General features: G+C 43.8%; 1 pseudogene; it reads left to right on the top strand.

Moving 5' to 3' along the window:
- LOC137534269 (zinc finger protein 721-like) overlaps nucleotides 1-13,268 on the top strand; it is a 377,767-nt pseudogene that overhangs the window by 11,900 nt on the left and 352,599 nt on the right.

Here is a 13,268-nt window from a genome sequence, read left to right as displayed (position 1 = left end):
AAGAAAAGTAATACAGCTGGAGTTTAGTCAGTTTTGGAAATTCACAAGCTGTCTGAAATTTTGCATTTTGTAACTCCGACTTGTTGCTGCTTTTTAGCTTTTGCCGAGGGTCTTCATGGTTGGCCACTTCCACAAGAAGCTGGGCCTTTGCCAGGAGTCTGGGATGAAGATGGATGAAGACAGCTATCACATGACTGAGAGCATAATAAACCTAACACTGGATATCATCTACCTGCTAACTGGAGAGGTGAGGGATTCTGGGAAAATCACATCATAGCACTGGATTAATAATGCCTTGGCCTAATTGGTAAGGGGAGGAATTTTGGCAATATCACAGTGACATCCCTCATTTGTGGGGATATAACACTCATTTGTGGGGATATAATTCTGTCTGAATGGAGACGTTTTAATTACCTATTAAAAGGAACCCAAGGTAAAAGACATATGGAGACTGCCATATTTATTTCCTTTCCAACAATACCTGTTGCCTGGCAGTCCTGTTAATCTTTCTGGTCAGTAGTGTCTGAATCAAACACCTGAAACAAGCATGCAGCTAATCTTGTCAGATTTTTGTCAGAAACCTCTTATTTGCATATTAGTTCAGGGTCTATGGCTAAAAGTATTAAGGTCCCTATACATCCAGCAATGTAAGGCCAGATTGACCAAGAGACAGAGATCTCTGTAATCAAATCTGATAGAGATCTGTTGGCTTCTCATACACTGCAGGCCCAGAATCATATTTCCCAGGAATCGTCCTTGTGACGCTGCCTTGCCACATCCGTTACTTCCCCCAAATGTAAATGGACCCCTGTGCATTAAAATACTTTACCTGTCCAGTGTTACCTGCCGTGGTGCCCATACATCTGCATTGCCGCTCCTCGTGGCTATCAGCATATAGCATGTGGGGCGTGTTAAGTCCCTGTCTGATCAAATCTGATCATAGAGAGAGAGAGATAATGCCTGCCCATGCACTGCAGATTTCCAATAGATTTCATCAAATCTTTTGGAAATCACCCTAGCGTCTCTGCCATGTACGTGTTATTATGCCGCCGGTAAGCTGGGCACAGGGTGAGCTGAATGATGGCTCACCCTCTAGACTGCCTAACGCCGATTGGTGTCAGGAGGGTTTCAGCCGCAGGACTGCCTAACACCAAAATGCGTCAAGTCTTGGGGCGGGGTTTGGCAGATCGTGTGCGCCGATGCGTGCGCATCTCTGCTTGAATGACAAAGCTCCACTCCGTGATCAGTGTCCCAGCGACAATCGCCGTCTATTTGCATTATACAGCGCTGCGATGTATGGCAGCGATGTACTGCGGAGAGCAGTGTCACTCGGCTATCCCTTGGGGAGGCTCAGAGAGCGATCGGTTCTCATAGGCTGATCGCTGGGATTGGTTGCCGAGGGGAGGGAGGGGGGGGAAATAAAAATGAATAGAAAAATACATTTATTTGGAATAAAATGACAATTAATTAAAAAAAAAGAAAACCCACAGTGCAGCAGCGATAAGAGCCCACCATCAGAAAACTCTGTTGGTGGGCAGAAAAGGGGGGGTTCATTTGTGTGCACAATTGTATGGCTCTGCAGCGAACATTTAAAGCTGCAGAGCCCTGAACTGTAAAAAATAGCCTGATCACTAGGGTGGTGTAAGCCTATGGCCCTCAAGTAGTTAAATACTAATCCTCTGAGTCGTCGCAACTCGCAGGGGGATGTAATTCAGGGTCCGGCGATCACGCATATACTATTGCTGCTATAGCGGCACCAAAACAACCTGCTTCGCCTCTACCTGCTGCCCCCCACCCCTCATGTAATGTTCTACTGGGCCTGTTGTGAGTGTTGCAAGCTCACATGTTACACCATGGGACTCCTGGCCTGCTCCTGTGTCTGGTGTTTTTTTTTCACTTGCCACTACGAGCATCTGTACCCCGCCGCATGTAGTGATTTCAGTACATGTGATGGCGTCACATGGTACAGGCGTTCGTGGTGGCAAGTCTAAAAGACACTGGACACAGAGAGGAAGCACGCAGGTGTCACAGCTTAGCCTGGAATACTCATAAGTTGTCAGAAAATTGAACACCTGTACTGCAGCGTACCTGATCATGCCCTTTAGACTGAGATTTTCCAGCATGTCAGATCAATCATTTCGATCGATTCCATTACAAATTGATCAAAACGATCAATCGGGTGGATATGTTGTCGCATCAATCTCTGTCAGATTCCCCAGATTAAATAGCATGTCACGCTGACACCCAGACCCGAGAGACAGACATCTACACATGTTACACCTGTATTCTCCGCTCCCCAGTCTATATGTATATCTTTAGCCAGACTGCTGCACAGGATTACCACAAGACGCTCCACACAGACTCTCCTGTCTCATGTGACCCTGGAGCTTTGTGCATGTGGGAATACGGGTAATACCTGTTGCATTGCATGGATTGTTTTTTTTCTAACTTATTTTATCATTGATCAATTGCTTCCATAATTGTTTTAGCACTGGGGCACTTAAAGGGGTTTTGTTCAGCTTTTTAAAAACAAAAAACGCCACTTACCTGGGGCTTCTATCGCCCCCCCCCCTGCAGCCGGAATGTCCCGCGTTGTCCACTTCCGATGAGCCGTTCCCACCGGTGTAATTATTCATCTAACTAGACAAATAGAAGTGCGGTTTTCTTGTACTGCGCCTGTGCAGTAAGCTCCCGCTGACGCGTGCAGGAGCGAGCACGCGCGCGGCCACGGTTGCGCAGCTGCACTTCTATTTGTCTAGTTAGATGAATAATTACATCGGGGCCGGAGGTGGGGAACGGTGCATCGGAAGAGGACGGCACGGGACATTTCGGCTGCAGAAAATGTCCAAAAAATGACCACCGTATGACCTTGTGACAGAGTGTGCCAACAGAATTACATGCATAGCACCGCCCCCCCCCCCCCCCCCCCCTTTGTGACATACTCCCTGGTGGGCAGGAAGTACATCACTGGGATTTCCGACAGCCAGCACATGTGTGCTGCTATGCACCGCGCTTTATCATTTGCACATAGTGCGTTATCCATAGACTTACATTACCCCAAGCAGTGTGCGTTAAGTACTGTGCTTGCGGTACCATGCTGTTGCCCTTGTGACAGGTCGGATACTTCCGGCGCACTGCAAGGGGCCCCAATAAGTGTGATTGTCTCCAAAGACTTTCATTGCTATAGCGGCCCCTTGTGGCAAAATAGAGTAACACAACGCAGGTTTACTCTGCTAGTGTAAAAGTGGCCTTACATAGTAATTGGGGTTGAGTGATCACTCCATTATAAGGATCCGGTTGTTGGCATTTACCTACTCATTACTTGTGGCAAGGGGAGATTTTATTGAATTTTTAGAATCCTTTTTTTTTATTTATTTATTGTTTAGACACTTCCTTAATAAAGTGTATTGATTTTTTTTTTTTATCTATTCTTGTGCATATGGATTCTTTTGAATATGCAAATCGAGTAATGTATGGGGACCTTAAGTGCTACAGTATGTAAACAAAACTGTAATTGTATCCTAGTTTATTTGTTACATAATCAGTTATCTTTTTTTTTTAATACAGGATTATCTTGTTTTCAAGCTATCGGATAGCTTAGCTACACCAAATCTGAGACGAATGCAAAGCCCAATCAAGAAGCCATCTGCCCAGCTACTGACACCTGGCGGAAACAATGGAAAGAAGGTTCTAGATATTACCAACAAGATCATTGAGCTGCTGAGCGTAGAGGTGAGCAGTACGGGGAATTCTGGGATATTATTCTGTAACAGCAGTAAAAGGATGTGTTTACAGTCCTGGCCAAAAGTTTTGAGACAGTCAAAAATATTAGTTTTCACAAAGTTTGCTGCTACACTGCTTTTAGATCTTTGTTTCAGCTGTTTATGTGATGTACTGAAATATAATTATAAGCACTTCATACGTTTTAAAGGCTTTTATTGACAATTACATGAGATTTATGCAAAGAGTCAGTATTTGCAGCGTTGACCCTTCTTTTTTAGGACCTCTGCAATTTGACTGGGCACATGCAGGCCATGGACCCAGAATGTCAACGTTTTGGTCCCCAAAGCCACTTAGTTATCACTTTTGCCTTATGACACGTACTGGGAAATGCATTGTTCTTTACCAAACTGTGGTTGGATTGTTGGAAGAAGTTGCTGTTGAATGGTTGTTGTGGTACCATTCTTGATTCATGGCTGTGTTTTTTGGCAAAATTGTGAGTGAGCCCACTCCTTTGGATGAGAAGCAGCCCCACACATGAATGGTCTTGGGATGCTTTACTGTTGGCATGACACAGGAGTGATGGTAGCGCTTACCTTTTCTTCTCCTGACAAGCCTTTTTCCAGATGCCCCAAACAATCGGAAAGGGGCTTCATCGGAGAATATGGCTTTGCCCCAGTCCTCAGTAGTCCATTCACGCTACTTTCTGCAGAAGATCAATCTGTACCTGATTTTTTGGGGGAGAGAAGTGGCTCCTTTGCTGCACTTCTTGACACCAGGCCATCTTCCAAAAGTCTTCACCTCACTGTGCATGCAGATGCGCTCACACCTGCATGCTGCCATTCCTGAGCAACCTCTGCACTGGTTGCACTCCGATCCCACAGCTGAATCCTCTTCAGGAGACGATCCTGGCGCTTGCTGGACTTTCTTGGACGTCCTGAAGCCTTCTTAACAAGAATTGATGATCCTATAAATTGTTGATTTAGGTGCAATCTTAGTAGTCACAATATACTTGCCCGTGAAGCCATTTTTATGCAGCGCAATGATGGCTGCATGCGTTTCTTTGCTGGTCACCATGGTTAACAATGGAAGATCAATGATTTCAAGCATCACCCTCCTTTTAACATGTCAAGTCTGCCATTCTAACCCAATCAGCCTGACATAATGATCTCCAGCCTTGTGCTCATCAACATTCTCACCTGAGTTAGCAAGATGATTACTGAAATGATCTCAGCAGGTCCTTTAATGACAGCAATGAAATGCAATAGAAATTTTTTTGGGCTATATGAGAGAACACATCCGCCTGCCCAGGATGACCACCCCGGCTGACAAACCTGTCATTTCAGTTGCTCTTTTTAGGTTTGTGGAGGGCGTTGGATAAATGCTTGTTCCACTGACTAGCCCAACCACTAACAAACCAATGTACCTTATATCTTATATTCTACATCTTCATGAGTGCAAGGTGTTGCAGGGGACCTGGAGGACCGTTACACCCCACTGCAAGGATACAATTGTAGTAGCGGGGGATAAAGAAAGACACCCCCCCCCCCCCAGGCCTAGTTCCCCCCCCCTCCTCTATTATTTTGCACACCTGCACCTGACAACTTTTACCAAAGTTTATATTATTTTAGTAGCCTATAGGGCTTCTTTGTCCCTCAGTGGGCTGTGTGTTGAAAGTGGACCGAACTCTTGCACAGTGGGAAGGAAAACATAGAGAAATGCACCCTGTGTGTATTCAGAGAGTTTAGGCTGTCTAAATCCCCCTAATTTGTATCTAATCACTAGTTGTAATTTGATAACTCCCCTGTGTACCGTCTATGGCAGATAAGCCCATTTGAAAGCACAGGCTGTAAACAATATGTCTGCTTCCATGAAACAGTGCAGATTTATTTTAGGATTTGTATCAGCTGTAACAAAGAAATGCTTTTTGTTTAAAGGTTATTAAGCTGTTGTGTATCTCTTAGAGCAGAGAGGAGTTCTGAGTTCAGCTCCACTTTACAGGATGCCTTTCTTTTTTTTTCAATGCTCACAATTCCTCTGGTACACATCTTGGACAAAAAGTATTTAAACAGGGTGTGTTTCCTACAGATGGATCCAGCAACAACAAATCCACCAGAGAGATGTATCAGCCCTGTTTATTTCCAGGATTATACAAAGGAACAGCCCAGCACAACTCCCCATTATCAGGTAGACAGGACAAATAACATTTATATTGCACATTTCTCCTGGCGGACTCAAGTTGCAATTGCAGCTTGAGTTGCAGTTTTAGGAGTCTAGCCCAAAGATTCCTTATTGAATAGGTGCTGGCTTACTGAACAGGAAGAGACGAGATTCAAACCCTGGTCTCCTGTGTCAGAGGCAGAGCCCTTAAAGTGGACCTGAACTCTTGCACAGGATAGAAAGAAAACAGAGAAATGCACCCTGTATGTATTTAGAGAGTTTAGCCTATCTGATTCCCACTTATCTGTGACTAAGCACAAGTTGTAGTTTGATCCCTCAGCTGTGTCAGCTGACTGCCACAGCAGAGAGCTCATTTGTAAACACAGGATGTTAACAATATGTCTGCTTCTATGAAAGCAGGAAGTAGACAAACTGCAGATTTATTGCAGGATTTGTATCAGCTGTAACAAGGATTTTTTCTTTTCAAAAGTTATTATGCTGTTGCTTATTTTTTTAGAGCTGAGGTGAAGTTCTGAGTTGAGGTCTGCATTAACCATTACACTATCCAGCCACTGTGGTAGATCTCGCTGATGGTCCTGGAAAAAAAAAATGTGACTGGTGGCTTAAAGGGAACCTAACTAAGAAGGATATGTATTTTTCCTTTTAAAATAATACCAGTTGCCTGACTCTCCTGCCTATCCTGTGTCTCTAATACTTTTAGCCACAGCCCCTGAACAAGCATGCAGATCAGGTGCTCTGACTGAAGTCAGACTGGATTAGCTGCATGTTTGTTTCAGGTGTGTGATTCAACCACTACTGCAGCCACAGAGATCAGCAGGACTGCTGGGAAACTGGTATTGTTTAAAAGGAAACATCCATATCCCTCTCGGTTTAGGTTCCCTTTAAGAGCTGCTTCGCCGTGTGCCCCATGGTCATCCCTTCTTCATAGAGATAGATGCGCTGCTGTACTATTGGAAAGCAAGATATCTGTACAGCACTGCTGTCGCCTGAGGGATCGAGTTCTGGGGATCGAGGCGACAACCATTGTGTATGTATATCTCCATTTGTTAAGGAGTAATACAAGTGTTATTGCACATTCCAGGATGAAGGTCTGCCGCATGTTAAAACTGAAGTCATAGATGAGGAAGAGGCATACATGCAAGGTCATAGACTGTGTAAGGAGGAAGAACATTCTGAGGAAATCAGCACAGGTGAGGAACAAACCCTAAATACAAAAGAGTCAAACTGTCAGTGTCACCTTATTCTGTCACCCAACAATCTCGCCTGCCTCCTCTCTCCTCCATCAGTTGGAAGTAATGTGGAGACACTATATGCCCAGAGAAGGAATCGGGACCCTATGGATGCTCACTGGCACAAAAGACACACACTGGCACAAAAAAGGTTCCGTTTAGCTCAATGGAACAGATGCAAATGGATCCCATTCAAAGCAATTGGATCAATTCACATTTGTCCATTTGGAATGGGTCCGTTCAGTCCATTCTCATGAGTGGAATGCAAGTTTGGGCCCCGTACAACTTAACCGGATTTGCCGGAAAAAGCAGATGACGGAGGCCGATGGAATCTATGCTAGCCTATGACAATGTCCAATGTCCATTTTCACTAGGCTGTGTGCCACGTACGTTTTGCAAAATACTCACTTGCCCCTGTACATTTGCCCTGTCTATGCCGGTGGCTACTCCGGTCCCTGCACGGATGAAACACTGGGTATACCGAATCCAGAACCCCAGCAGAAGCATCATGCTACAATTGGTTTGCAGTAGACCAATAGGAATCGTCTTTCCCCAGGTAAGATTCTCATTTGTTCAATGAGTATTGGACCAATGAAAATCCTCCCTAGTGCTCAGGAAGGATTCCCATTGGTCTATTGCAAACCAATGAGAGTCTGATGCTTCTGATGGAGCTCTGGGATTGATCTACCAGTGTTTCATCCGTGAAAACTCGAACAGTGGCTGCAGAAAACGGAAAACGGGTCAGTTTTTCATCTGGCACAGTGTGAATGGGGCCTTATTCTGGCTTTTGGAGGAGGGACAATGGCATGGGATGGCACACATCAGATCATCTCACAGCTGCCAGTGTAAGGAGAACCATGTGTATAGTGTGCTGTCCTTTTTCTTTTTTTGTCATCTGTATTCTTCTTGTAACATTGTCCTTCTTCAGGGATTTTCATTTGTATATATCTGGTTGTCTTTCTTCTACCTTCATTCTTCTTAAAACTAGGTTGCAAGGTTGCCACTCTGTGCCAGCCTATCACCATGAGATGCTAATTTCTTAGAGTAGATCACCTCTGGTGAGGAAGGGCAACTTCACAGTAACCACCACCCACCCATGCGCCATTTTAAAACGTCCCATTGGTCCCTGTTGATGGACCACAGGATGTTTTAAAACATACGTGCCCCCCCTCCCTGGCCGCTGCTACTCCCCCCACCCCGAGCTTACCGTTGGATCCCGCAGAGCCGAGACTGGTGAAAGGGAACCAATCAAAGTTCTCTTAAAGGGCATCCGTGGTGAAAATAAACTGATGAGAAAAACAATTGTGTCTATCCTCCCTCTCCTAAAAATGACTTTTTTTTTTTTTTTTTTAGGAAGCCACTTAGTTACAGCCATAAAATATTTTCCTGTCAGTATCAGTGAGGGTTATTCTATAGTCTGACCCAGTCCGACCCGGTCCCAATCCGGACATACCTGATGTTTAACTATTTCAGGCAGAGAAAGAAAAAAAGGAACACAGTTTAGTTATTTGTGTGCATGGCTGTTAAGTGGGAGCAGCTGACCAAAAACGAAATAAATTAGTACATAGCAAGGAAATGAACAGCGCTACTTAAAAACAGGCAAGTGTCTACCTGCAAAAGAGTGCAAGCCCCACTTGTGGGATATAATACACACCGAGCATACACATGACCTGTCTACCACTGGAGGAGGATGTTAGTTTCCTGTAACAGCTTGCATGCAACTGTTCATTTCCTTGCTATGTACTAATTTATTTCGTTTTTGGTCAGCTGCTCCCACTTAACAGCTATGCTTTTGGTGTATATGCAGAGCTTCTGTTTGGGTTCAAGGTGCGTTTGTAGTTTCTGGGGGGGCTCAGCGCACCTCTGATTGGAGGCCATTCGAAGGCGGCCTGGTGTTGCGCTGATCCACCTTTTGCGCAATTTTCGATTTTATTTGATTAGCCGCACCCAGGCTATGCATATACATAGGTTAGGATTTAGTTAGTGTTAGGCCCCTCCCATGGAGGATCGACTTCTTCGCAGTGGGAGGGACGAGTACTTAATAGGTTGCATGCAAGCTGTTACAAGAAACTAACATCCTCCTCCAGTGGTAGACAGGTCATGTGTATGCTCGGTGTGTATTATATCCCACAAGTGGGGCTTGCACTCTTTTGCAGGTAGGCACTTGCTTGTTAAGTAGCGCTGTTCATTTCCTTGCTATGTACTAAGTGATGGCAGTAGGCAGGTTAAGGGTGGTCTTTGTACTTACTAGCCCTGCTATTTCATATTAACTGTAGATCGGCTTTATACTGGTTTCCTGGTTTCCATGGTGATCCTTTTGCTATAATGCCTTTTTAAAGAGAAACCGTAACCAAAAATTGAACTTCATCACAATCAGTAGCTGATACCCCCTTCCCATGAGGAATCATTTCCTTTTCTCAAACGGATCATCAGGGGGGTCTGTATGGCCAATATTGTAGTGAAATCCCTCCCACAGTGTGATGTCGGGACCATGGTCCTGACCGTTTCCTGTCTGTGAAGCTCATTGGATTGTGGGAAATAACAGCTGTTTACAGCTGTTTCCAACTACCAAAAAAAAAGCAAGCAGCATCTCCTTCTGCTGACCTCACCTGCCAGCAGTAAAAATGTCACCATGTGATAAATGCCAGAATGTAAATCAGGGAGAGGAAAGATTTTACAATGGGCAAACACTGACTAATCATTTATACATAATTATTGTAAAAATTAAGCACTTTTTTATTACATTATTGTCACTGGAGTTCCTCTTTAAGTGCTCATCTGGATCAAACATGGCATCACAACAATTATCAGTGAAGAGCTCAACAGTGATGATAGCGTCCCAGCATCCTTTGCAGATCACAGGGAAATTTCATATCTCAAAATGACTCCTTGCAATGCGTGTACTTTTTAAGTAATATAGCTAATTTTTGCTAGATTTTTTTTTTTTTTAACTTCTGTTTTTTTTATATTTTCCAGATGGGCAGCATGCAGGGAATGGCACGGAAAAATGGTCAATTATCCCTCCAGATCCTGAAATAGAAGATGAAGATGTTAATTCTGATTATTCTGAAGAAACACTTGCTGCCTCGAGTCTCCATCCCAGCTCTGATCGCTGGAGAACATTTCCTGATCACCTCCGTCCAGTTGCTGATCTTACAGATCGCAGAGTCACACCTAATGGAAAAAAGCCATACTCGTGCTCTGAATGTGGCAGAGCCTTCACCCAGAAGTCCAACCTCAAAACCCACCAGAAGCTACATACGGGAGTGCGGCCATTTTCTTGTTCCCAGTGTGGGAAGGGATTTAAACGGAATACCCATCTGGTAATCCACCAGAGAGTTCACACCGGAGAGAAACCATTTACTTGTTTACAATGTGGGAAGTCCTTCACAAGGAAATCAAGTCTACTCTCCCACCAAAGGAACCACACTGGTGAGAAGCCATTTTCCTGTTCCATTTGTGGCAAAAGGTTCTCCGAGAAGGCCTACTTCCTTAGACATGAGCGAACACATGCTGGCTATTTCCCATATTTATGTCCTTAGTATGGAAAAGGCTTTGCTCATAAGTCCACTCTAGCTAAGCTAGTCATCAGAAGGAGCATGCAGGGACCAGACCTTATCCCTGCTCAGAATGCAACAAGTCATTTAGATTCCAGGAGAGTCTCACCAAGCACCAGAAGACCCATCGAGGGGAGAAGCCATATTCCTGTTCTGATTGTAGCAAATGCTTTGTAACAAAATCCCATCTCCCGAGACACATGCCTCAACGATTTATTTCAGTTTGGGAAAATGAATGTTTTATTGAATTTTGTGTTGGATTTTGTAAAATTTTAGAAAATTCACAAGTAAGGGGTAGTAGTCTTCAAATTGTGGAACCTGACTCTTGTTTTTAAAGTGAAATGCTACGTTCATTAAAAAAAATTACTGTAAACAGCAGCATAGTTAATACTTTTTTGATAATTTAATGTTATAACAAAATATGTTTCACATTAATTTGCAGCCAGCTATGGATTTCCGGAACTAACCAAAAGTAGAAATTGCACTTTTCCGGTTTGAAATCTGTAGTCTGCCTAGATATTTTACTTCCTCACACTAACCTCTTCAGCATTAACTTCTAAGCTGATTCACCACATCCCCACAGCAGAACGAGTTATAATGGCCCAGAAATAGCCCTGCCAAGTTCCACGACTTTGCAGGTCGCAGATTTTGCTGCCCAGGTAGGCAGAGCTGTGCGCAGTAGCTCTGTCTTCTATCCAGTCAATCTTCGCCTCTCCCCGCCCCTCTAAGTGAAAGAAGACTGAGAGGGGCAGGGAGAGGCAGAGATCGGCTGAGATTGACTGAAGAGGAGGCAAAGCTACTGCACACAGCTCTGCCTCTACCAGGAAGAAAAATGTGACCTGCAAAGTCGTGAAAGTTTGCAGGGCTATTTCTGGACCATAAATCACTCATTCTGGTGCGGGGATGCAGCGAATCAGCTTAGAATTTAGTGCTGAAAATAAGGTAAAAAAAAAAGACTTCAGTGTCCTGCCATCCTACTAATTTTCACTTCCTCTCTTCTATACAGTGGTTTGCAAAAGTATTTGGGCCCTCTTGAAGTTTTCCACATTTTGTCATATTACTGCCACAAACATGAATCAATTTTATTGGAATTTTACGTGAAAGACCAATACAAAGTGGTGTACACATGAGAAGTGGAACGAAAATCATACATCATTCCAAACATTTAAAAAAAAAAAAAAAAAATAACTGCAAAGTGGGGTGTGCGTAATTATTCAGCCCAAAGTTCCATTTTGGTCTCATCTGACCAGAGCACCTTCTTCCACGTTTGCTGTGTCCCCCACATGGCTTGTGGCAAATTGCAAATGGGACTTCTTATGCTTTTCTGTTAACAATGGCTTTCTTTTTGCCACTCTTCCATAAAGGCCAACTTTGTAAAGTGCCTGACTAATAGTTGTCCTATGGACAGAGTCTCCCACCTTAGCTGTAGGTCTCTGCAGCTTGTCCAGAGTCACCATGGGCCTCTCGACTGCATTTCTGATCAGCACTCCCCTTGTTTGGCCTGTGAGTTTAGGTACACGGCCTTGTCTTGGTAGGTTTACAGTTGTGCCATACTCCTTCCATTTCTGAATGATCGCTTGAACAGTGCTCTGTGGGATGTTCAAGGTTTTGGAAATCTTTTTGTAGCCTAAGCCTGCTTTAATTTTCTCAATAACTTGATCCCTGACCTGTCTAGTGTGTTCTTTGGACTTCATGGTGTTGTTGCTCCCAATATTCTTAGACAACCTCTGAGGCCGTCATAGAGCAGCTGTATTTGTACTGACATTAGATTACACACAGGTGCACTCTATTTAGTCATTAGCACTCATCAGGCAATGTCTATGGGCAACTGACTGCACTCAGACCAAAGGGGGCTGAATAATAACGCACACCCCACTTTGCAGTTATTTGTTAAAAATGTTTGGAATCATGTATGATTTTCGTTCCACTTCTCACGTGTACACCACTTTGTATTGGTCTATCACGTGGAATTCCAATAAAATTAATTCATGTTTGTGGCAGTAATATGGCAAAATGCAAGGGGGCCAAATACTTTTGCAAACCACTGTAAACACAGGTTATTTGATAAAATGTTAATAAAGGCTAATGGAGACTAATAGACAGTTTCAGAGGCAATAAAACAAACATTATTATAACATGTACATCTAAAGGGATTCTGGGGATGCCTTTTACTATTGTAATTCTGTGGGAGAGCAGCACGTAACTGCTACCGCACAGGTCTTTTCCGGTAAATTACTGAACTTTTACCGCACCTTTGTAAATCTTTGTGAATGCTTAAAAAAATGAAAAATGCTGCATTTGTACATTTCCAGACCCTGGTTTTCTACCGTCCAAAGCTTTTTGAATGCTGCTCCATGTGCTGAAGAGCCTCTTTTTCGGTCTACATCCTTCTCTGGCTGTCTCTCACTCACATTCACACATGTATCTCTTACAGTGGGTGCTTGTGGGATGTCACAGGAAGAGCAAGGTGGGTGGAAAAACTATGGCTGCAGCATGTAGGTTAAGCACACGTTAGACTAAGGCCGAATTCACAGGGGATGGACCAAATGCTGATCCATGTAAAACTGATCTGTTTTTATTT

This window comes from Hyperolius riggenbachi, chromosome 10 (genome assembly GCF_040937935.1).
Source record: "Hyperolius riggenbachi isolate aHypRig1 chromosome 10, aHypRig1.pri, whole genome shotgun sequence".
Taxonomy (NCBI): domain Eukaryota; kingdom Metazoa; phylum Chordata; class Amphibia; order Anura; family Hyperoliidae; genus Hyperolius; species Hyperolius riggenbachi.
The sequence above is the reverse complement of the archived record's forward strand: the minus strand, read 5'-3'. Positions and strand labels throughout refer to the sequence as shown.